The sequence below is a fragment of the Dromiciops gliroides genome, chromosome 1, assembly GCF_019393635.1.
Source record: "Dromiciops gliroides isolate mDroGli1 chromosome 1, mDroGli1.pri, whole genome shotgun sequence".
NCBI lineage: Eukaryota > Metazoa > Chordata > Mammalia > Microbiotheria > Microbiotheriidae > Dromiciops > Dromiciops gliroides.
This window is the reverse complement of record NC_057861.1, coordinates 435,890,894-435,913,342: the sequence shown is the minus strand read 5'-3', so window position 1 is coordinate 435,913,342 and position 22,449 is coordinate 435,890,894. Positions and strand designations below refer to the sequence as shown.

The 22,449-nt window shown below is 39.9% G+C and overlaps 1 protein-coding gene across 1 annotated transcript in view; it reads left to right on the top strand.

Annotated features, from left to right (window-relative positions):
* Positions 1 to 5,778: 5,778 nt before the first annotated feature.
* ARHGEF28 (Rho guanine nucleotide exchange factor 28) overlaps positions 5,779 to 22,449 on the top strand; it is a 392,384-nt gene continuing 375,713 nt past the window's right edge. The window contains exons 1-2 of the mRNA XM_043976410.1: positions 5,779 to 5,915; positions 6,904 to 6,990. The gene's annotated coding sequence lies outside the window, so the exon portion shown is untranslated. The remainder of the gene's footprint in view (positions 5,916 to 6,903; positions 6,991 to 22,449) is intronic.

The window sequence follows — 22,449 nt, the reverse complement described above, 5'->3', positions numbered from 1 at the left end:
GAGACAACACATTAGTTACATAGGGCTTTCAGTAGCCTTAGATTCTGTTCTAGTGAATTTCATTTTGGAGCTAATTTTAGTGCACTTGAATCACAGAAAACCGTGATGCTTATTCCTGCATTATTAATTCTTTTCATCATAGAGAAGGGTACTCAAGTAAATTTCAGGGAGGTTTACCATGAATTGGAATTGGAGAAACTTTAGTATTTACCAACCTGGAATAACTACTACCTTTTTTCTCCCAGGGCAATGATGGTTAAGTGACTTGCCCAGGGTCACACAGCTATAAGTGTCAAGTGTCTGAGGCCAGATTTGAACTCAGGTCCTCCTGAATCCAGGGCCGGTGCTTTATCCACTGTGCCACCTAGCTGCCCCATAACTACTACCTTTTGAAATGTTTTGTTTTCTCAAAATAAAAATAATTCACCTGTGATGATCATTGGCAACTTGGAGTTTGGGGTACAATGCCTTCTAGTATTATAAAGCAAAGTCCTTTGTAAACCTTTGTGACGAGTAAAACTATGTGGTTGACCTATTACTGTCCCAAGCATAGGGAAAATTAGCTGGGGTTTCTAATATATTTGTTACTTATAAATTAGAAGCTTAAGAACCAGTTTTGGGCATTAAGCATTTATTAAAGCATACCAAGTATTAGTAAAAAGAGAACACCTGGCTCAGAAAGTTAAGAAGCCTATCTAGCCACCACCTCAGAGTCTCAGGCCAAAAAGAGGAAGTTCCTGTGCCCGTGAGAGTGGAAGCTACCTCTGGGTCAGGTCAAGAGGAGGCCCCTACACACCGATCCAAGCTAATTGGCTAGCATCACCCAAATCCATTGATTCACTGGACTTGAGGGCAGTCCATGACTAGAATGTTCAGAGGTCAAAGAACCCACCCCTTGAGAGCCAGGCTCTCAGGTAGGTGTGATTTCAATCAAGTCAACTTCAAATGAGTCAATTAGCAAAGTCAATCCAATCAATCTTTTTTTCTTTTTCAGGGCAATGGGGGTTAAGTGACTTACCCAGGGTCACACAGCTAGTCAAGTGTCTGAGGCAGGATTTGAATTCAGGTACTCCTGAATTCAGGGCCGGTGCTTTATCCACTGCACCACCTAGCTGCCCCCAAGCCAATCAATCTTAATATAATCCCCTCCAACAGAGGTGGGGGGCCCTCTGGGTGTTCCAAAACCCATTTTTTTCTCACAAACCCCCCCTGTGCTTCATTAAGAAACATAGTTTCCTTAAATGAAGCAATAACATTACAGATATTTATAAAGGGTTCTATGATGACTAACAATGTAAAGGGGAATGAAAAGAGAGAAGAGAATTTGAATGATTCATTGACCAAAAAAAAAAAAAGACTAAAGGGGGAAGTCCCCTTTACTTTAAAACACTGTCTCAATGTGAGTGGTTATTATTGTTGTTATTATTACTAGTCTTATTCTATAAGTGAACTTTCTTACTAGTTTTCAGAGATGTCACAGACATGTTTGCTGTGGCTTCAGTAAGTAAGGGTTTAAAATATTTAGCCTGCAGGTCATAGAACTGAATAAGAGGGACTCCTGTAATTTCACTTAAACATTTTCTCAAAGCACAGCTGTAATACTTACCTAAGTTTATATATTACATGTTTCAACAAATTCAATTAAATTCTATTTTGGTGTTATGGTGAAGATGGTCAATTGGTTGGAGTAAGAGTCAGGAATCTAGGCTTTCCTGCCAAGAAATGTCTCTGATCTGATGTCTTTGACCTTTGGCAAAATTTGTTTCTGGAGACAGGTGGGTGCAGAAGAAATGGCCAATGCAAATCTTACTTTTGACACTTATTAGTGTCTTGTTGGAGGAATACCAAATAGGCTAGTGGCACTGGATGGCAGAGTATGTGTGTGTGTCTGTGGCGGGGCAGGTGAAACATTTTATAAGCCTCAGTATTGTTACAATCATGCTTTTATTTTTCTTTTCTCATTTCAATATTAGAATATTTAACTGTGCCCTGAAAGTGCTCCCAGTAATTTTTCATTTTGAAACTTGTGAATTCATAAGTTCAAACATGAGATTTAAAATTGCTCATTTTTTTTGGTGGGGGGAAATAAGAGAAAGACAGGAATCAGTGAGATTATGGAATTGGGTGCACATATTATAGAACCTCCTTCCTTATGTGCCTGTGATCATTTGCTTCAACAAAGAGTTGGAGAAAGCCTGCTCTTAGAAGTAGTAGGTAAGAAAACCAGTAAGACCCAGTTTCTACCCTTGAAGAATTGATCATCTTGTTTAAGTAACAAGAGTTCTTCTTGTTGTTTGTCCTTTCTTGAAGAGGACTGTGACATCAGGGTGATGTCATGACTTGCACTGAATTGGATTTAAGTGAGGCAGGGCTGTGCAGCATCACCAGCCTCACTCTCTCCTCGAGTCATCTGGGTCCAGTGGCAAGATATACATCAGGACAATTGGAGATGGCCTCAAGTTTAAGGCAATTGGGGTTAAGTGATTTGCCCAGGGTCACAAAGCCAGTGTGTCTGAGGCGAAATTTGAACTCAGGTCCTCCTGACTCTAGGGCCAGTGCTCTATCCACTGCACTACCTAGCTGCTGCATCAAGATTTATACCCTTAAGCAAACAACGTATGACAGTATCTCTTCAGTTGCTAAATTATAAAGTATAGCCAACACTTCCTGTGGAAGTTCATAGGACAAATCAAACTGACCTGGAGTGGCTGGTGAAGGTTTATAAATAAGTCAGGCAGGGCAGCTAGGCTTTAAAGGATCATGGATAAAATCTGGGCAGCTGGAGGAGATGTATAGTACTTTCCAAAGTGGTGCTAGGGCTTGTTTATTATGAAGGAATTTCCCTCAACTGAATTGCCAAATTGACTTTCTGCTGATTAACCTTCCAGTGTTCTTCTTCTGTGAATGAACAATCCTGGTCTGAATATGAAACAAAACTCTACCACTGCTAGTTTTCTAGTGTAAACTCGGTGTTATTAGGAATAGCCGGAATCTGAAGTTTTGAAGCCAATGGAGGGGAATTATCGCCACAGATTATTATCCTTCTTCAAACTTCTGGCTTTATATTTTTCCTTGGTTTCTTTTGAAGTACACTTTGGATCTGGGGCTGGGGAGTGATTGAAGCCAAGTTCTTATCCAAATAACAATCAAGTTCAACACAAGTTAAAAGCAATGTGAAGGTTAGGAGAAGGTAAATCACTAACTTGCTGGGGGTGTAGCAGTTTCTCATCTTGGGGTGACTTTGCCCCCTTCCCCATAGAATTCAATTCAATTCAACAAGTACTTATTGAACGTTATTATGTGCAAGATAATATGGCTCAGTGAGTCAATTGTGTAGGACTTTCCCTCTGAACTCTCCTTCACTCTTTCCCCTGTTCTTTATTTACCAACCTCAGAGATACAGTGTGAGAAGAAAAAAATGAAAAATGTGGCTTTGTACTTTGATAAGTTCTTCAACTCAACAAACATTTGTTATCTGGAAATGGTGAATATTGATGAAGACCATTAACACCCCTGGCTTTTTTTCTTCTGTAGGCTGACCCAATCCCAGCTGTCTTTGGGGAATTGAAACTAAAGTTTTCCTTTAAAAAGTCCTTATGGTTAACTGCTTTATTGTAGCCCTTGAAAGCTTATGCTAAAGAGACTGCCTGGGCTGGGCTATATTGACATAGAGTATTATTCTCTCTGAAATACTGCTTTAGACACCTAGAATTGGGCATGATTGGAGTATAAGGGTTCAAAGTGACAAGGAGGCCTATTTCTGGGGCTTCATCAAAACTGCTTTTATTTTAGGGTCGGGTCTGGGTACTAGTCACAAGTAGAGAGGCAGTATTGAGTAAGGAGACCTAAAAAGGGCTTTGGATCTGGAGATGTGGATTTGAATTGTGGCTCTGATGCTTCAGAGCCACATGTCTGAGCCTTGAAAGTCTTATCTATAAAATGGGGGCATTGTTGTTTGTCCTTGGTTCTGAAGAGGGCCATGACTTGTGGGTGATGTCATGACTTGCACTGAATTGGATTTAAGTGATTTAAGTAAGGTAACCAGCCTCACTCTATCCTTCAGAGTTGTCTGGGTCCAATGGCAAAATACAGATCAGGACCCGGTGTCCAGAGGTGAAACTTGAACTCAGATCCTCCCAACTTCAGGGCCAGTGCTCTATCCACTGCATCACCCAGCTGCTCCCTAAAAATAGAGGCATTAACACTTGCATTATCTACCTGATAGGACTGTGAAGGTAGTACTTTTACAAATCCTGATGTAACTGAGTAGTTACAGTTTTTGACTTCCCCCCTTTCATTTCCTGTCTCTTGACAACACCTGGCAGTTTTCCCTGCCACATATATGGGATAGGCTAAAGAAGTTAGTGGGGGTTAATAAAATGATGAAGCAGGTGGTGAAAGGAGCTGCATTAATCGTGGCCCTATCTGTCTTGTCTGCCGGATGGCAGCTCTGATGGTTGCCACACCCTTGGCCTAGTTCTGGGAAGGGCACCGAATAGAGTACAGGTCTCTGATAATAAAACAAAAGAGAACAGAGGTAACCACATACAAAGGTGATGGCAGAAATGGTGGGATTATTGCCTCCCTTCTTTTGTCATGGAGAAGACCCGACCTAAAGAGAGATTCCTGCAGTTAGGCTTGTGGTTGACACTTTGAGCCCCAGATTATTCTACCCGTAAGCCAGAACAAGGTTTTAAAGTTTTCATCCGAGTTACCTGTTGATGACTGTCTTAAAAGAGCCACTTCGGTGTAGAAGTGAAAGGAAGAGACTCAGATTGCAAAGGGGAGAAAACCTAGACCAGGAGGGAATAGATTATCTACATGGCCTAATATGCGGATTAAAATTTCAACACCCTCACTTAAATGGTTTAAATGTTGATGTTGGTGTAAATGGATCCAAACACCACTTTTTGTTTGCGTAAAATTGTGTCTAAATATTCGATTAGGATTGACTGTGAAAAGAACACCAGAGTCAGACAATTCGGATGCCAATCCCAGTTCTGTCACTTGCTTACCTGTGTGACCTTGGACAAGTGACCAACCTTTCTGGACCTCAGTTTTCTCATCTAAAAACTGGATGAGATGACATCTAAGGTCATGTCCGGCTCTGTCTGACCCTATGACCCTGATTTTGGAAGGGGAGTGATGTGAAAGATGTGGGTCTAAAGGGCGAAGGTGCTTTGGCTTCGCGCCACGCAACGCCAGGAGTCCCGGCTTCTGGCCAAACACCCCCCACCCCCACTCCCCTCCCCACGCCTAACTTCCTAAGACCTGAAGTAACTTTCACCAGGAAAGGGATGCGCCAGTCTTTAGGGTCTGCCTGCCCGCCGGGGGTGGGGGGAGGGTTCGGGCCTCCGGGTCTGCAGCCGAACCCCTCCCCCTGCCCCCAGCTGCCGGGGGCTTCTCCTCCCCTCGGCTGCAGGCCTGGGAGCTTGGCCGCAGGCGTCCGCCCTCCTCCCCCAGCGGTCGCCTCTGGAACAGTGGCTCGGTAGCTCCATCCGTTGGGGGCAGGTTCAGGTTTCATTTTGGAGCCGGTGCCGGGAGGGAGCGAGCCAGCGAGGGCGGGCCGGGCCGGGCCATGTGATGCCACGGCTGGCGAGCCGCGGTCCTGGAGGTGGGGAGAGTCTCTCGGGGATCCCGGGCCCGGGGGAGCGGGGGGTACGGGGGTGTGGGGCTGGGGGCGGCACCAGTTTCGTGCGCAGCTGGCGGCGCGGCTCGGGCGCTGCCTGCCTGGGCTGCGGGGCTCTCGGCTCCTCCCTCTGATGCCCCAGCCGCCGCCGAGCGCTGTCAGCTCCCGGGAGAGCCTGTTTGCTCCGGGCGGCCCCAGCGCGTCCCAGCCTCCGGCCCCGGCGCCCTCCCGGCGGGCTTAGGGAGGGACAAAGGGACGGAGTGAGCGGGACCCCGACCCTTCACAGGTAGAGTGCTGACTTTTCGGGCAGCATCTCTCTCTCTCTCCCCTGGTTCCTGACGAGGGCTGAGAGAGTTGCTCCGTTTCTCGGGCTGGAAAAAAGTTTCTTCACCTGCGTTTCCAGCCATGGGGCCATTGGCTCGGTTGTTTCCTGGGGGGTGATGGAGTGGGAGAAGGAAAGTGGGCGAGGAGCAAGTTCAAAACACAGGCAAATTGGCTCGCTCCCCTTTCTGGCTTTTCCTCCAGCCCCCCACTCCGATCCAATTCCCCTGGAGAGCAACAAGTGTACTGGGCTGCAGCAGCTGCAGAGCGGGAGCGAGCTCGGGGTGGGCAGGCGGCTCCGCTCTGTTCCGCTGGGAGCCGGCCACTGCTCTTGCCTCCTCTCGCCTTGCAACTCGCTCTCCGATGGGGGATGGGATGGGATGGGGCGGTTGGGGTGGGTAACTGGCCGACCAAGCCCTCTTTCGTGTGCTAGGGAAACCACACACCTGGTGTGCAGCCGTCTAGCCCCTCTAGCCCTTTGGGTAAGGAGAAACTTTTGGGTCTCCCTCTTCTCTCTCAGCCCCCCTCGCCCCCAACTCTTGGGAGCCGGGGTTCCTGTGCTGAGGTTACAGGGGGAGTAGGAGGAGCCCTCAGCTGTCAAGTGGCCTGTCAGTAGGTCTAATAGTGGTCTCGGGGCGTCCTGGAAACCGGGCGCTGGGTTTTACAGCCAACAATTGGATTTCCGTGCCGAGAATCCATCTGGCTCCCTAGTCCACCCCGCTACCGGCTCCCAAGTGGGGTGGGGCGGAGGGAAGAGTCGCAGTCTCAGCGTCTTTATTTTCTCCCTCTCACTAGGTCCCTGCCCTTAAGAGAGAGAGGCAAGTCTTCAAAGATCTTCAGCAATTGGGGGGAAATCTCAAATAGGTGAAAGACACTGGGAAAGAATGGCTCTCTGGGTGAGGGTGTCTCAGCAGGCCCATATTTGCTTATGCCCTTTTATCTTGTTCTTCCAGGTTTCCAGGTTGTATTCCAGCTTGAGAATTAAGACGGTCCTCCAATACGGAGCATTCATTTCAGGAGACTCACTTTGAGTGCATTCGGTAAGTGAAATGCAGCATTCACAGCAAACACAAAGAAAGTGAAAGGCTAATTCTTGCTAGATTCAGTGGCTTGAGCCACTAGGGACAGTTCCAGGAAAAATGATACCAGTTAAAAGACAAGCTTGGGTTTTGGAGTTATATGTGCATATGTGTTATGAACGCACACAGGTTTACATTCTCCCTGACCTCTGGCAGAATTAATTCCCAGAAGTGAGGAGGAGAGAAAATCCTAACACTGGTAAAATCAATGGATTGTTTAAACCAACTCAACATTTCAGTTAATGTTAAACAGTAGGATTCATAAGTGCTTATTACGGGGCTCATTTATTTAGTGATTCCTGGCAAGGAAAGCTTTAAACTGGCATCGTGCCCTTAATTTGGTGGATAAGGAAACTGAGGCATAGATCTATTAAGTTTCTGACATAAGTGAGTTAATGGCAGAACTAGGAACAGGGTCTGGAATTCTTAAGGCGTTCTGTCATGTTTTTTCATTCTTATAAAAACTATACACTATTCATCCTAGGATAGCATATATAACAGGGGTTTTCTTTGACTTGTACTCCGAATCTTGGTGCTTTGAAGAGTTTAGGTAGTAAAAGAGAAAAAGAAGTAAATGATGATGGGTACCTGAACCTCTTAATGTAGAACCAATGTGAAACTTTTTAACAGGTTTATCAATTGGATTCTTACCTATTGTTCCTGAGCTTGTATAGTGTTTTGTTGTTGAGTTGTTTTAGTCTTGTCCAACTCTTTGTGACCCCATTTGGGTTTTTCTTGGAAAAGATACTAGAGCAGTTTGCCATTTCCTTCTCCAGCTCATTTTATAAACGAGGAAACTGAAGCAAACAGGGTTAAGCCACTTGCCCCTGGTAAGGAAGCTAGGAAGTGTTTAAGGCCAAATTTGAACTCAGGTCTTCCTGACTTCAGGCTGGATGAGCTCTATTCACTGCACCACCTTGTAAGAGACAACTTTGCATGACCAGAACTGAGCAGAACTCCCATGTTATCTTTAATCCATTATCTATGTCTTTCTTCAGAAGGCCAGGTGAGAAAGGAGTGGAGGAATGTAATCTGCTCAAATGAAGAAAGGTAGATGCATGTGGTTTTTGAAAAGTCCTGTGTAAAATAAAAATATGTCATTCAGAATTCATGAACCTAGATAATTGCAATATAGATTCAGACCTGGAGACCTCAAAGGTCATCTAGTTGTACCTTATTTTGTAGGTGAAGACGCTGTAAAAAAAAAAAAAGAGGTTAAGTGACTTGCACAACAGTTACTGCTAGTAACTTTTGCAGGTGGGATTTCAACCTAGGTCTTCCTTTGGACTCTAAAGCCATCTCCCTTTACACGGCTATAAAGCAGGTGGATTTTTTTTCTTTTGAAAGAGACAATGACAATGCTACTTTATTAGGACTTATGCTACAACTTTAATCTATGCCAAATGTTTATGCCCTAGAAATAGATTTATGCTGGGAATTTTGCAAGAGCCTCCACTACCATGGCACTGTTAGTGATGACAATACACAGCTTTGGTTACTCCAAAGCTTCCAGGCTTACAGTAATTTTGATTATGATGCTTTATTTCACTGATCAGATATGACAGATCTCCTGGTTTTTGTAAGGACTGTCTAATTACAGTTGTATTTGTGTTGCTTTCAGCATTGCAAAGAAAGCTCCAGAAAACTTTTTTTTTTTTGGTGACTCCAAGTCAACTTTGTTATGAAAGAGGTGAGTCCAGCTGGGCTGCTCCCATTGAGAATGCTAAATTAAAAACAGTGTTACAGCATTTGAAAAGGACCAAGCTCAGGAAATTTTGCCATGTTAAACTTGAAGTGTAAATGTTGCACCTCTTTGGAGGACCTAATTGCAGATTGCTTACTTAGACAAAGCTGGGTTTTTAAGATGTTTTTCTCATATCGATTGGGTAATTTGGATGCTCTATTGGAGAATATGTTCTTTTATAGTAATCAGCTGTCTTCTGTCCTCTTGCTGAGTCCTTAGAACCTTTAGCTCCTCTGTTGTTGTCTAGCAGTAGAAACTATACTTAAACATTCAAATCAGGATTGTTCTGCTGCTGCTGTAAACATCATTTACACCAACATCTCCACCATGCTTCTTTTGCTAACAAAATCCTCTCTTTTCTTTGCTTTAATTTCATTGCCCTAGTGGATTTTAGAAGCATCTCTTCACTTCTGGATTTTCCAGGATCTCTCACTATTTTTGGTGTGATTTACAACATACACATCATACTCCTGCATAAATCATGGCAGCAGGCATTTATTGAGTGCTTACTATGTGCTCAGTCACTCTGCCAGTTGCATTATAAAGAAAGGCAAGAATAGTCCCTCCTCTCAAGAAAGTCCCAGTCTAATGGGGAGACAATGTGTGAACAGCTATGTGCAAGCAGCACATACACATATCTATATGGCAAATTGGAAATAATCATGGAGAGAAGATGCTAACATTAAGGTCACCTGGGATAGGCTTCTTGCAGAGGGTGGGATTTTAGCTGAGACTTTAAGGAAGCCAGAGAAACCATTTAGGAATTTGATAGCTACAAAAAAAATTGTGTGAGTGTGAGTGTGAGTGTGAGTGTGCAGGTGCGTGTTTATGTCTATATGACATATATTAGTGTCTATATGACAATTCTTTCGTTTTTTGCTTTGGGATGGTCAAGATAATATTTAATATCTCACTGTTATAAAGGGAATGTTTAAAACTTTCTTAGAATGAATGAATGAATTAGAGTTAATATTTGGAATCCAAAAATTTTGTTAAAGTTGGGTGGCTATGTGACTTTTGGCTATTTTTGTCATAAGCAAATGTTAATTTTGTAAGTATTCACTTTTACAGGAATATCATTCATATTCATAGGATCATAGATTTATTTATTTAGCTTTATCTAAATATTCACTCATCAATTTATTTATCTATTTATTTATTTATTCATCAATCTATTTATTTATTTGATTATTTTTGCGGGGGCAATGAGGGTTAAGTGACTTGCCCAGGGTCACACAGTTAGTGTCAAGTGTCTGAGGTCAAATTTGAACTCAGGCCCTCCTGAATCCAGGGCTGGTGCTTTATCCACTGAGCCACCTAGCTGCCCCAGGGATCATAGATTTAAAACTGAGAGGGACTCTATTGGCCATCTAGTCCAACTCCATTATTTTATAGATGAGAAACCTGAGGCCCAGTGAAGTTAAATTATATCCCTAGGATCACATGGGTAGTAGATATAAGAGGCAAGATTTGAACCAGGGTCCTTTGATGCCAGAACTCTTTCCAGACTATTCATACTATATTCTCCATTGCACCCTCCTTTTTGGTCTGGACCAGTGAGCTAATTGATGTGGACAACTTCCAATGAAGAAATCTCCTCGACAATTGCTGTCCAGCACCTTAGGTACTTAGAAAGTTACATAAAAGCACTGAGAGAATAAGTGATTTGCACAGTGTCACATAGCCAGTGTATGTCAGAAGCAGAGCCTGAAAACTGGGTCTTCTTGAAATCAAGTCTGGTTCTATCCCTAAGGCCATGATGCCTCTCTTCTCTTCCACTTTTGTGTGTATGTATGTTGAAGGGTGTGTTGAGATCTGTTTAGGGAACCCCTTTCAGTAAATTCCCTCTACCAATGCAGATCAATCACTGGTCTACTATCTATAGTTTTTGAGAGTTCCCTCATAAGTATAAGAAATTAGAATAAACCATCAGTTTTATTTCTTGATGATTATATATTAGAGGTAGACTGCCTCAGTGGATATTATTATTACTGTGATATGTTTGGGGGAAAGAGGGTTTGACCCTCAGAGTAAGCGACGGCTTTGAGACCTACTCACTCTATGATCATGGACAAGTCTCTTTGAATGGAGATAATTATACTTGCACTACTTACCTCATCAGCTTTTCTTGAGGAAAACATTTTGTAGACTTTAAAGTGCTTTGGAAATGTGAATTATTATGGTCTTTAATGCAGACTGGCATTCCTTTAGACTGCCAATGATGCTTCCCTTTGTTCTAGTAAGGTGTCCTGAACCAGCCTTCTAAGAAGAAATCTACAGATACCATATGTAAACAGTGCTTCGTCTGGCCTCTAAGACAATTCTATCTTTTAAAAACATGCCTTTTTTGGTTAAAGCAGCAAATTCTTTATATTTCCCCATTCATTTAAGAGCTGTGGATTTTCCTGATTTCAGAAGGAAGTGAAAATGCTGTGTTTCAGAAATAGGGAGAGGGTAATATTTGTTGACATCTCTTCTGGTCAGGTCCCATCTCCTCGGATTTCAGTCTTTCATCTCTGCCTTCATACTGCCAGCAAATTGAATTGCTTTAATATTGCTAGGATAGAGAGGCTACAGTCAGTACAAAACCAATAGCAGGTGTTTGAATATTCAAATAAATACTATTAATTTGTTTTCCCTTGAGTGTCAGCCCTGAGCTCAAAATAGTGTTGGTGAATTACTTCTATGGACTTGATCCTAAGAGATTTCATAGAAACGAAAGCCTTTGGATCCCATATGTGCTCACTGCAATGGTTAACCTTTCCTCCAAATAACTGAGAGATTCCCAGGCTTAGAGACATTGGAGAATGGAAAAATGACAACTAGTTTGTTTACTTAGAGAAGGGTTCTTTACCTTGGTGTGTGCATTAGGCTCCTTTGGTAGTTTGATCTGAAGAGCCCTTCTCAGAATGCACAAAATAAAACATATGCTTACAAAGGAAATAAATCACACTGAAATACAATTGTCAAAATATGTAATAAAATCAAATTCATGGACTTGAGGTTAAGTGTTCCTGTCTTAGAAGTTTTGTAGCAAGAATATTTTATATGTAGGCAAGGAAGCTTCAGAAAGGATTGAGTGTAAATAGTGAAGAAGAGGAAACTTTCATTAGATTAGGTGGTTTGGGTTGGGTGATGCTAACTAACAAAGTCCCTTGGGGACAATTTTCTACCTTTTGTTTTTAGATTATATTTGTATATAATGTCTGTCTTACTACTAGGATCATGAGGGTCTGTCAACTCAGGTGTTCCCCAATTTTTCCTTGTGTACCACCCCTTCCCTTAAACCTTAGCATTTCAGAAGGTAGTGTTCTCAGTTGTAGTAGGGTTTTCACTTATTTTCATTTAGCCTATAACACAATTCATGCACTTAAAAAAAACCAAACTGGACCTCCTAAATCAATTTTCAAGTCTCCACATTATGCTCCCTCCCCAACCATTTGACACTTCTCTTTCTTTCTTTCTTTCTTTCTTTCTTTCTTTCTTTCTTTCTTTCTTTCTTTCTTTCTTTCTTTCTTTCTTTCTTTCTTTCTTTCTTTCTTTTTTGGTGAGGCAATTGGGGTTAAGTGACTTGCCCAGGGTCACAGAGCTAGTAAGTGTCAAGTGTCTGAGGCTGGAATTGAACTCAGGTTTTCCTGACTCCAGGGCCTGCACTCTATCCACTGTACCACCTAGCTGCCCCTGGCACTTCTCTTTCTCAAATATACCATAAATGGACAGCTCCAGTTATTCCCGCCTTATAATCCTACTTCTGCCACAAGGATAGTGTTCATTACCCAATATTCTACACACACCCTTTGTTCTAACCAAACTGGTCTGTTCACTGTTTGCTAAATATGCTTTGTGCCTTCCTGCTTCTATGATTTCACATTCACTGTTTTCCCTGTCTAGGATTCTACCCTCCCTCCCCCATCCAAATCCTATTTTTAAGACCCAATTCCAGTCACACCTCTTCCATGATAGTTTTTCCTGATAGTCCCAACTGCAAGAGAATTTTTCTCTTTTGAATTAGTAGATCACTTAGAATTCAGACTACTCATTTGCCCCTTCTTTCTTGCTTTGTAAATCTCCCCAGCTAGTTTGTAAATTCTCCGAAGGTAGAGATTATCTTGCTCTTTGTATTTTCCACAATGTCCAACTCATAGTAGGTGCTCAATAAATGTTGGTTGGTTGGTTGACTTGCTGGTCCTTTTCTCATAAGTATTTTTAAAAAAATCCTCCCTCTCTCTGAGAGCATGGTTGCAAGGAATGGTGGAGGATATCCAGGAGGAAGTGTGCTGCTCCAGAGAATATTGGCAGTGGGGGTTGGGTGAGAAGAATGCTTTTCTCTCTTCTGGGTCTAGAAGGGCACATAGTTAGCATCCTACCAGATGTGAAAGGGAAAATCCATAGAACTCCTTAGAGATGTTGTGACATTTAATTCTATACTATTCTTTGAGTGAATGCCTTTTAGGGAATTTACCATAGCATAACAGAAAGGTCAGGAAACTGGATCTGGGAAAGTTCATGGAGTTCTGGGTTAAAATGTAAATATAGGTGTTGTTGTGGGGGTTTTTTTTGGGGGGGGAAAGAATTATGCAGAATTCCTCAGGATCTGGATTTTTCAGTTTTATGGAAGTATATTTATAAGCTTTTATCATCTACAACAATAAGATGTCACTAGTAAATTAAAAAAAAAACTCATCTAAATTAAATATCACTTAAAGTTAATCCCCTCCTCCTGTCCAGCTAAGTCACCTATTTTTCCAGCCACTCACATATGTGGGGAGAAGATCAGAAATGTATTTTTATTAATTAATAGTTTTGAAATAGTAGCAACCAAGGAAGTAGTGCCTATGAGAATAGATGGGGTGTAATATATAGAGAATGTCATCAATACAAATGCTCCAAACAGCAATGAACTTCATGGGGGACTCTCTGAGGAAATACAGTATTTTCTACATATATGCCTCATTACCATGATACTTCTCAGTTCATGCCCGCTCTTCCTCCTTAAGCCCAGATTCTGCGTTTTTATAGGACAGTGTGCCTTAGGGTTGGTTTTTTGGTTTTTTGCATACTTTGGAATGACCATTCTCCCTATGCTATTTCTAAAATTTGATTGAGACTACTGACTGTTAAGGGGAAGTATACCAGTTAGGGCTTGAGATGCTACAATGTCAGCCATGCCCAGGGCTATCCCTAGAACTTCAGGAAGCGGTCACCCCTCTGGAAACCCAGCTTGCTAGTTCAGATTGGAGGATGGCCCCAAAGAAGGTCCTGCAGATATAAATTTTGTTTCTTAGGACTTGGGAGAGATTTTTTTTGTCCCTCTGCTTTTTAGTCCCCCTTAGTATCAATGAAAGGAAAAAGGAAAATTCTACTTGCCAGCCAATCACCCTTTTGGGGGCATTAAGTCCTTAAAGTGTTGTTGCCAGTAAAACATGCTGTTGTTGGGGGTAGACAATAGTGGGGTTTTTTGGTCTATTTTTACATGAATTAAAAAAACTTGTCTTTTGAAGCTGTGTTTCTCTTTATATGCCCTTCAGAGATTTACTGGTAGAGGCCATTGATCTTCCAATTTGGAGGGACTGTTTTTTTATATTTTTCTTTTACATCCCATGAAAACTTGACCTGTCATGTGCCCTCCATAGCAGGCACACAATAAATGGTTGGTTGATAATGGACTAATTGTTTAGGAAGCTGTCCTAATTAATGGTCTTTAAGTGTTTCATCTTTATAAGGAGAAGGTAATTTCATCAGTTACTTTATTAATAAAATATAAACTCCTTGAGGTCAGAGACTATCTCATATTTTGTCTTTGTAGCCTCAGTCCCTTGAATAAAGGTACTTAAGTGCTTGTTGGATTGGATTGGATTGGATTCTAAGTACCTGAAGATCACTGTGGCTAGACAGTTAATTTTATTGTTCTTTGCATATTTCATGGGCATTGAAGTAGAAGCTGGTAATAATTCAGTAATCATTTTTAGTTGCATTTCAAGATAATGGAAATTAGTATTAATTTCATTTTAGTAGAGGAAAGCGAATGCACCCAACTACTTGTGTACTGAGATAGGAATATAACCTGGAATGTAGCATCCTTGATAAACGTTGAATTTTAAGCTAAAATAAGGATTTCATTTTGAGGTTGTTTAAAAAATCAATTTAGGAATTTTTATTACATGTGATTTTGGTAGTTTTAGATCAAAAGGTAGAATGTGTGTATGTAGGGGAGAGGAGTATAGTATATAATGCTGTTAGATTTTTGGTGGGGGAGGCCTTCAGGGAATTATCCTACTTGGATAATTTGGGGTAACTTTGCTTAAAGTCCCTATGGCTTAGTGGCTGGAGTAGTCTGCACTGCATACTGTCTAAGTAAATCCAAGTACTTCCTTCATATTTCTATACTTGGGATCAGAGTACTGTAAGGTCTGTTGCTATTGTTGTTAAATTACATTCAACAAGTGTTTTTTAACCTCTCATTATGTCTCTGTTTTGTTTAGTTTTCTCCTAATGTGCTTTCTATGTAAATTAATATGTGTATACTTAGTGATAACATTCTATTAATTTTTTTGCCCAGGGTCACACAGTTAGTAAGTGTCAAGTGTTTAAGGCCAGATTTGAACTCAGGTCCTCCTGAATCCAGGGCCAGTGCTTTATCCATTATGCCACCTAGATGCACCCATTCTATCAATTTTTACACTCTACAAAACAGTTTCAGAAACAGTAGGGACAACGTTGGAATAGTGTATTTAGTTTCTCTTCACACATGTGATTTGAGGTGACCTGTATGAGTCTTTGCCTCAAACAAAGGCAAATTGTTTTACTTGATTTAAGTAAATCAAATTTACTCTGTTTACCCTTGATTTAAAATGTTATATTTCTTTCCTGCATTTGGTATTAAAAAAATACAGCTCACCTTGCAAACTCAGGTTTAAAAAATCAATAGACAAACATTGGTAATATTATCATAGCCTCCTGGAACCTGGATATTTTCAAATAGAAAAGATTTTTATTCCAGTTGCCAGTTGATTCATAATAGCCTCATGTCCTGATTTTGTTAGGACAAAAGTGAAGTTGAATGAACTCTACTGTGGTAATTTTCACTGCCAATTGGAAATTGAAGCAATTTTCCACATAATTCTGACAGTGGTTTAGTATAGTTTTCATTTTCTGCTTTACTTGACAATGGAAACCTTAACCTGGTTATGTCTTGGAGGGAAGGACAGACAACTCTTCAGCATTCTGTCAGCTCTAGGTTTATGATTCATGATTCTGAAGGACTCCTGCTATTCACTTGTCAGTGGATTTCTCAATGATGCCTACAGTGTTCTTCTGGACTAACTAGGATTTGTGGCAAATACACAATGTGTATGTATATGCACATGCTTATACATACATGTGTACACACATGTCTTTATATGTGGAAATATGTATACAGATATCATAAATGTATAAATATATTTATTCTGATATGTATTGACCACCTACTACGTTCAAAGTACTGCTGGTAATACAAAGATGGATAAGTTTGAACTAAAAATAGGATGGAAAAGACAAGTTGTCATAGAGATGTATCTCATGTGAGGTTGCCCCAACAAAAATCACTTCATGCTAACACTGTTATTTCAGTATAAACAAAATGCCATAAGGTCCGGGAATCCCCATTGGAACATCATTTGATTATTCATCCTTTTGTTCCTATGGAGTTTTACAGGAACTGTGTATGTCTAATTTTTCACATAACACTTTTTTTTTGTCCTCCCATTTTAAAAGTATTTGAGGTGGGATTTACCTGTATATGATCTTGATATCATGTTTTGCATTATAAGCAAGAGGCAATGAAATTATGTCTCATGCCACCTCATTTGTTGCTGGACATGGTATAAGTTGAATGAGTGCAATGAGGTATTTTAAAATATTCTATTATGTCTTAAAATCTAACATTTAGCTTAGGATATTTAAAGCTACTCACAGTTTTGGAGATACTAGTTGAACGAACTAGCTCGTGTTGCTATGACAGGAAATGTATCATGTCTCAATAATTTCCTTGAAGGATTTTTTCCTGCCAGGTGCATGTTTTCTTCTAGCTGTTAATTTGTTCCCATAGAATTCCAAATATGTTGTTGATTTCCTGCTCTTACACACCTTTTCATCTAACCTTGCAAAGGTTCTTCTTAAAATGCAATTTGCTCTCCCCAACTTCCCCCTACCTCCTCAGAATCCTAGTAGCCAGTGTGTTCTCAGTTGCTGATTTGAATTTGAATAAACATTTTAGTTTCTATGAAATCATAGATTAGTTCATGGCTCATTGAGGTCAATAAGAGTGTGATGTTATTTCTGAGACCCTTGCTCTTCATTTCTTAGTGGATTTATCAGTGGTGCTTCAAGTGTTCTGAATTTGTTAACTTACTAGGGCTCATGACAAATGTACATGTCTAATCATCCTTTCAGATATTTATTTGTCACCTACTATGTGTAAGGGCAACTAGGTGGTGTAGTGGATAGGGCACTGACTGGGTCTAGAGTTAGGAAGACTCATCTTCGAGTTCAAATCCAGCCTCAGACACTTACTAGCTGTGTGACTCTGGGTAAGTCACTTAACCCTGTTTGCCTCAGTTTTCTTATCTGCAAAAATGAGCTGGAGAAGGAAATAGCAAACAACTCCAATATCTTTACCAAGAAAACTCAAAATGGAGTTACAAAGAGTCTGACACAACTGAAACCAATGAACAACAATACAACAAGGTGGTGTGCCAATTATTTGTAATACAAAGGAGTATGAAAAACAGCCGCTGTTATCATGGTTAAGAAACCAGCAGAATCTAGTAGTAGAATAGATTCTAATCATTGTTTAGTGAACCTTTTATTAGAAATAGGCATCAAAATCTTTGTGTAAAAATTAAAAGATTACCTGGATAGGCATTTATGATTAGGTCAGTGAGATGTATGAGGGTTGTTGGGGTCAAAACCATGCATATTTTCTGCTTGTTTAGTTCGTAGGGCTTCATCATTATTATTTGATATCTGTATGACAATGCAAAAGTATGCAAAAGTCTTATAAACAGGAGCAGCTAGATGGTGCAGTGGTTAAAGCACCGGTCCTGGATTCAGGAGGACCTGAGTTCAAATCCAGCCTCAGGCACTTGACACTTACTAGCTGTGTGACTGTGGGCAAGTCACTTACCCTCCATTGCCTAAAAAAAAAAAAAGTCTTATAAACAAAATCAGAAGACAGAAGAAAGCTGTGGCTAAATGGAAGTATGGCTCAAGGAGAAGCAAATAAATGGCTTGGTTTTATTGTATGTGGCTCTTCAAGGCGCTGATCCATGGTCGTCCGTGACTGGTAGAGGCCTACTATGTTAGAGACATCACTCTGTGGGACATTTGGTTATCTTGTGTTATAGTGTTTAGGATTAACATTTGCGAAAATATCACCATGACGATAATTACAGCATATGAGCCAACATCTGTTGCAGAGGATGAAGAGGAATAGAAATTCTATGAATAACTTGATAAGAACCTCTAAATTAAGTACACATTTAGTGTTACTTGAATATCTGGTGACTTAAATGCAACAGTGAGCATGGGATGGATGACAGAGAAAATATCGTGAAATATGGTCCAGGAGTGAGAAACAAAAGAGGCCTGAGGATACATAGAAACTTCACTCCTATATATCATAGTTTCTTTGAGAAGAGGGTTGGAACTACTCTATATAATAAACAACAAATAATGTCCTAAAATAAAATTTATTATATTTTAGCATACAGAAAACACCTTGATTTTGCAATGTGAGAGTTATTTTCAAATCACATGTCTATATACAGGTGGACCCTTAAACTATAAGACTAATGATAGAATTAATTCCTAGGCTTAAAGGGTTAATAAAAATGAGAAGAATGCATGGTGTGCAATTGAAAAAACTCAACCTATTTTAACAAAGGGGATATAAGAACAGACATAGACACCATGACCATTTCCTAAGCAAGTTTAACCGGAATAAAAAATCACTATAATGAAGAACCCAGATACTCAGCCCCCAAAACCTTGAAAGATATGGCAGCCAAAGTCAACATGAGTGTATTATTAACTTGTTTGTAAAATCTTATGGAAGACGATGATAAAACGAGCAGTACTATGGTATAAAACAATGAAAAGCAATGGAGGGGAAACATGTTTATAGATATCTTGGCCAGAGATTCAGTTAATTTATAATCTTGAGAACACTTAAAAATGAAATTGGATGGTGGGCAACAAACAGATGAAAAATTTAAAAGGTCTGTTTAATATTTCCATAACCAACTCTTTCCATCATCACTGACAGCAGAGCCACCAAATTTGGACTTCTAATATCCCCATCTCTAATGTGCTGCATGAATAAATAGAAAAGACAGTTAAAAAAAACAAATAGGAGAAAAGATACTGAACGAAACCAAGTACAAAGTCAGTCTTCACTAGTGGTGATACAATTTTGAGTATATCGAGGATCAATTATAAAGATATCTGAGATAGGGGAGGATTCAAAATGCTTGGAAAAAATCACAGATGTTATTGCATGAAATGGTGATAGAGAAAACATTAATACTGCTGAATTATTTGCCTTTTTTTTTTACCATGTCTATAAAAACTTCATAGAAATACTCAGCATGTGTAGAGAGTGTTCTTGATGAAGAAAAGGGAATAGACAGACTTTCACAAACAGTATTCTGTACAAATCATGCAATCACGAAGGGTATGGAGAACACAAGAATCCTTTGTGGCTATTGTTTATTGACTAACAAAAAAGCATTTTACTTGAGAAAACAAAGTGCCACCTTGAAGGTTCTCCTTCTAAGAAGGTGTCTCCCACATGTAAGTTTAAACCATAGAAGACTTTGACAGATACAATAATAGAGAAAACTCTGATTATAAGGCATAAAATAGGGGAGAATATACTCACCAAAGGTGTTTGGCATTTTCATGGAGACTATTCAGTGCAGAATTGTAAGGGAAGATGGATTCTCTGGAGATTTTAAAGTTCTCCCGGTGATCATGTTTGTGAATGAGATATGGTGCTAATCTAGAATTGCTTAAAAAAACCATATGGATGAAGGTTATCTATTACCTAGAGTAAGATAAGTTGTTGGATAGTGCAATGAGCTAGGTGGTCTATGGGTACATAGATGAAAGATACTGCAAATAGATAGTAAACTGGGCCTAGAAGTGATTAAAAAGAAGAAATCAGACTGATTTAGAAGTGGGAAGATGCAAAGGGCTTTTAATTACTCCAAGCACTTCCCTGAAACAAAACTCTATCTTAAAAAAAGAATGAATGTCTTTTTTTTTTTTGGATCACATTCTTTTTCAGTACATCCCATCCTACTGAACCCTTCCTTGTGACAAAGAAAAAGTTTTTCAAAACTGACAAAAAGTACACATTTGATAGTACCTATAGTCTCCTATCTCTATACTGAGAGGAAGGAAATGTATTTCATTAAGTGTTTTTTAGGACCAAGTTTCATCATTAAAATAACAGCATTATCTGGTGATGTCATATGTCTAAAGACATGAAATGCCACAGCATCTGAAAAATTAGTCGTAAGTGACTTAAAGGGCAATAGTGAAGCATGGGACAGTACATCATCACGGGCACATATAACAAGAAAAGGAGGTGGCTGATCATGAAGGAGAGCAAGGGATAACAGGGACAATGTGTGTGCCATTGATGCCCATATAATGGGTTTTTTTTAACATTAATAAAGTATTTTATTTTTTTCCCGTTACATGTAAAGATAGTTCTCAACTTTTGTTTATAAAAGCTTTCCAATTTCAGATTTTTCTCCCTCCCTTCCCTCCCTCCCCCCTCCTGTAGACAGCAGGTAATCTGATATAGGTTTTATTTATACATATATATAAATATACATATTTATACATAATAACATTAAACATATTTCTGCATTAGTCATGTTATAAGAGAAAAATCAGAGTAATGATGAAAATCCTCAAAATAGAAAAACATCAGCACCAAAAACAAAAGAAATAGTATGGTTCATTCAGCATCTACTCCACAGTTCTTTTTTTTTTTCCTGGATTTGGAGATCCTCTTCTATCATGAGTTCCCTGGAACTCTTCTGTACCATTGCATTGGTGAGAAGAATATAGTCCATCACAGTAGATCAACACTCAATGCTGATGATAATGTTCTTCTGGTTCTGCTCATCTCACTCATCATCAGCCCACACAAGACCCTCCAGGTTTCTCTGAACTCCTCCTGCTCATCATTTCTTACAGCACAATAGTATTCCATTGTATTCATATACCACAACTTGTCCAGTCATTCCCCAATTGATGGGCACCCCATCAACTTCCAATTCTTGCTACCACGTAAAGAGCAGCTATAAATATTTTTGTACATGTGGGTCCCTTTCCCCTTTCCATGATTTCTTTGGGCAAAAGACCCAAAAGTGGTATTGCTGGGTCAAAGGGTATGCACAGCTTTATCGCCCTTTGGGCATAATCCCAAATTGCTCTCCAGAATGGTTGGATCAGTTCACAGCTCCACCAACAATGCATTAGTGTTCCAATTTTTCCACAGCTTCTCCAACGTTTATTTTCCTTTTTTGTAATTTTAGCCAATCTGATAGGTGTCAAGTGGTACCTCAGAGTTGTTTTAATTTGCATCTCTCCATTAGAGATTTAGAGCATTTTTTCATATGGGAATAGATAGCTTTGGTTTCTTCATCAGAAAAATGCCTATTCATATCCTTTGACCATTTCTCAATTGGGGAATGACTTGGATTCTTATAAATTTTATTTAGTTCCCTATATATTTTAGAAATGAGGCCTTTATCAGAAATACTGGCCATAAAAATTGTTTCCCAGCTTTCTGCCTCCCTTCTAATTTTGGATGCATTGTTTCTGTTTGTACAAAATTTTTTTAATTTAATGTAATCAAAATCATCCATTTTACATTTTATAATATACTCTATCTCTTGTTTGGTCATAAACTGTTTTCCTTTCCGAAGATCTGATAGGTAGACTATTCCTTTCTCTTCTAATTTACCTATGGTATCACCTCATGTCTAAAATCATGTATCCATTTTGACCTTATTTTAGTATATGGTGTAAGATGTTGGTCTATGCCTAATTTCTGCCATACTATCTTTCAGTTTTCCCAGCAGTTTTTGTCAAATACTAAGTTCCTATCCCAGAAGCTGGAGTCTTTGGGTTTATGAAACACTACATTACTAGTGTCATTTGCTACTGCATTTCCTGTGCCTAGCCTATTCCATTGATCCTCCACTGATGACTGCCGCTTTATAGTAAAGCTCCAGGTTTGGTACTGCTAACCCACCTTCCTGTGAATTTTTTTCATTATTTCCCTGGATATTCTTGGTTTTTTGTTTTTCCAGATGAATTTTGTTATTATTTTTTCTAGCTCTATAAAATAATTTTTGGGTAGTCTGATTGGTATGGCACTGAATAAGCAAATTAATTTGGGTAGTATTGTCATTTTTACTATATTAGCTCTGCCGTGCCCATATAATGTTAAGAGATCTAGTGGAATGCCCCCAACTCATTGTGGAGGCTTCTTGTAGTGATGGACTAGAGCTGCCCAGGATGTAGTGTGGAAGGATCAGCTGTGATTTGTTCTCTTCCAGTAGGTGCTCACATCAATAAGATCATAGATCCATTGAATGGTGGAAGTGTTACTT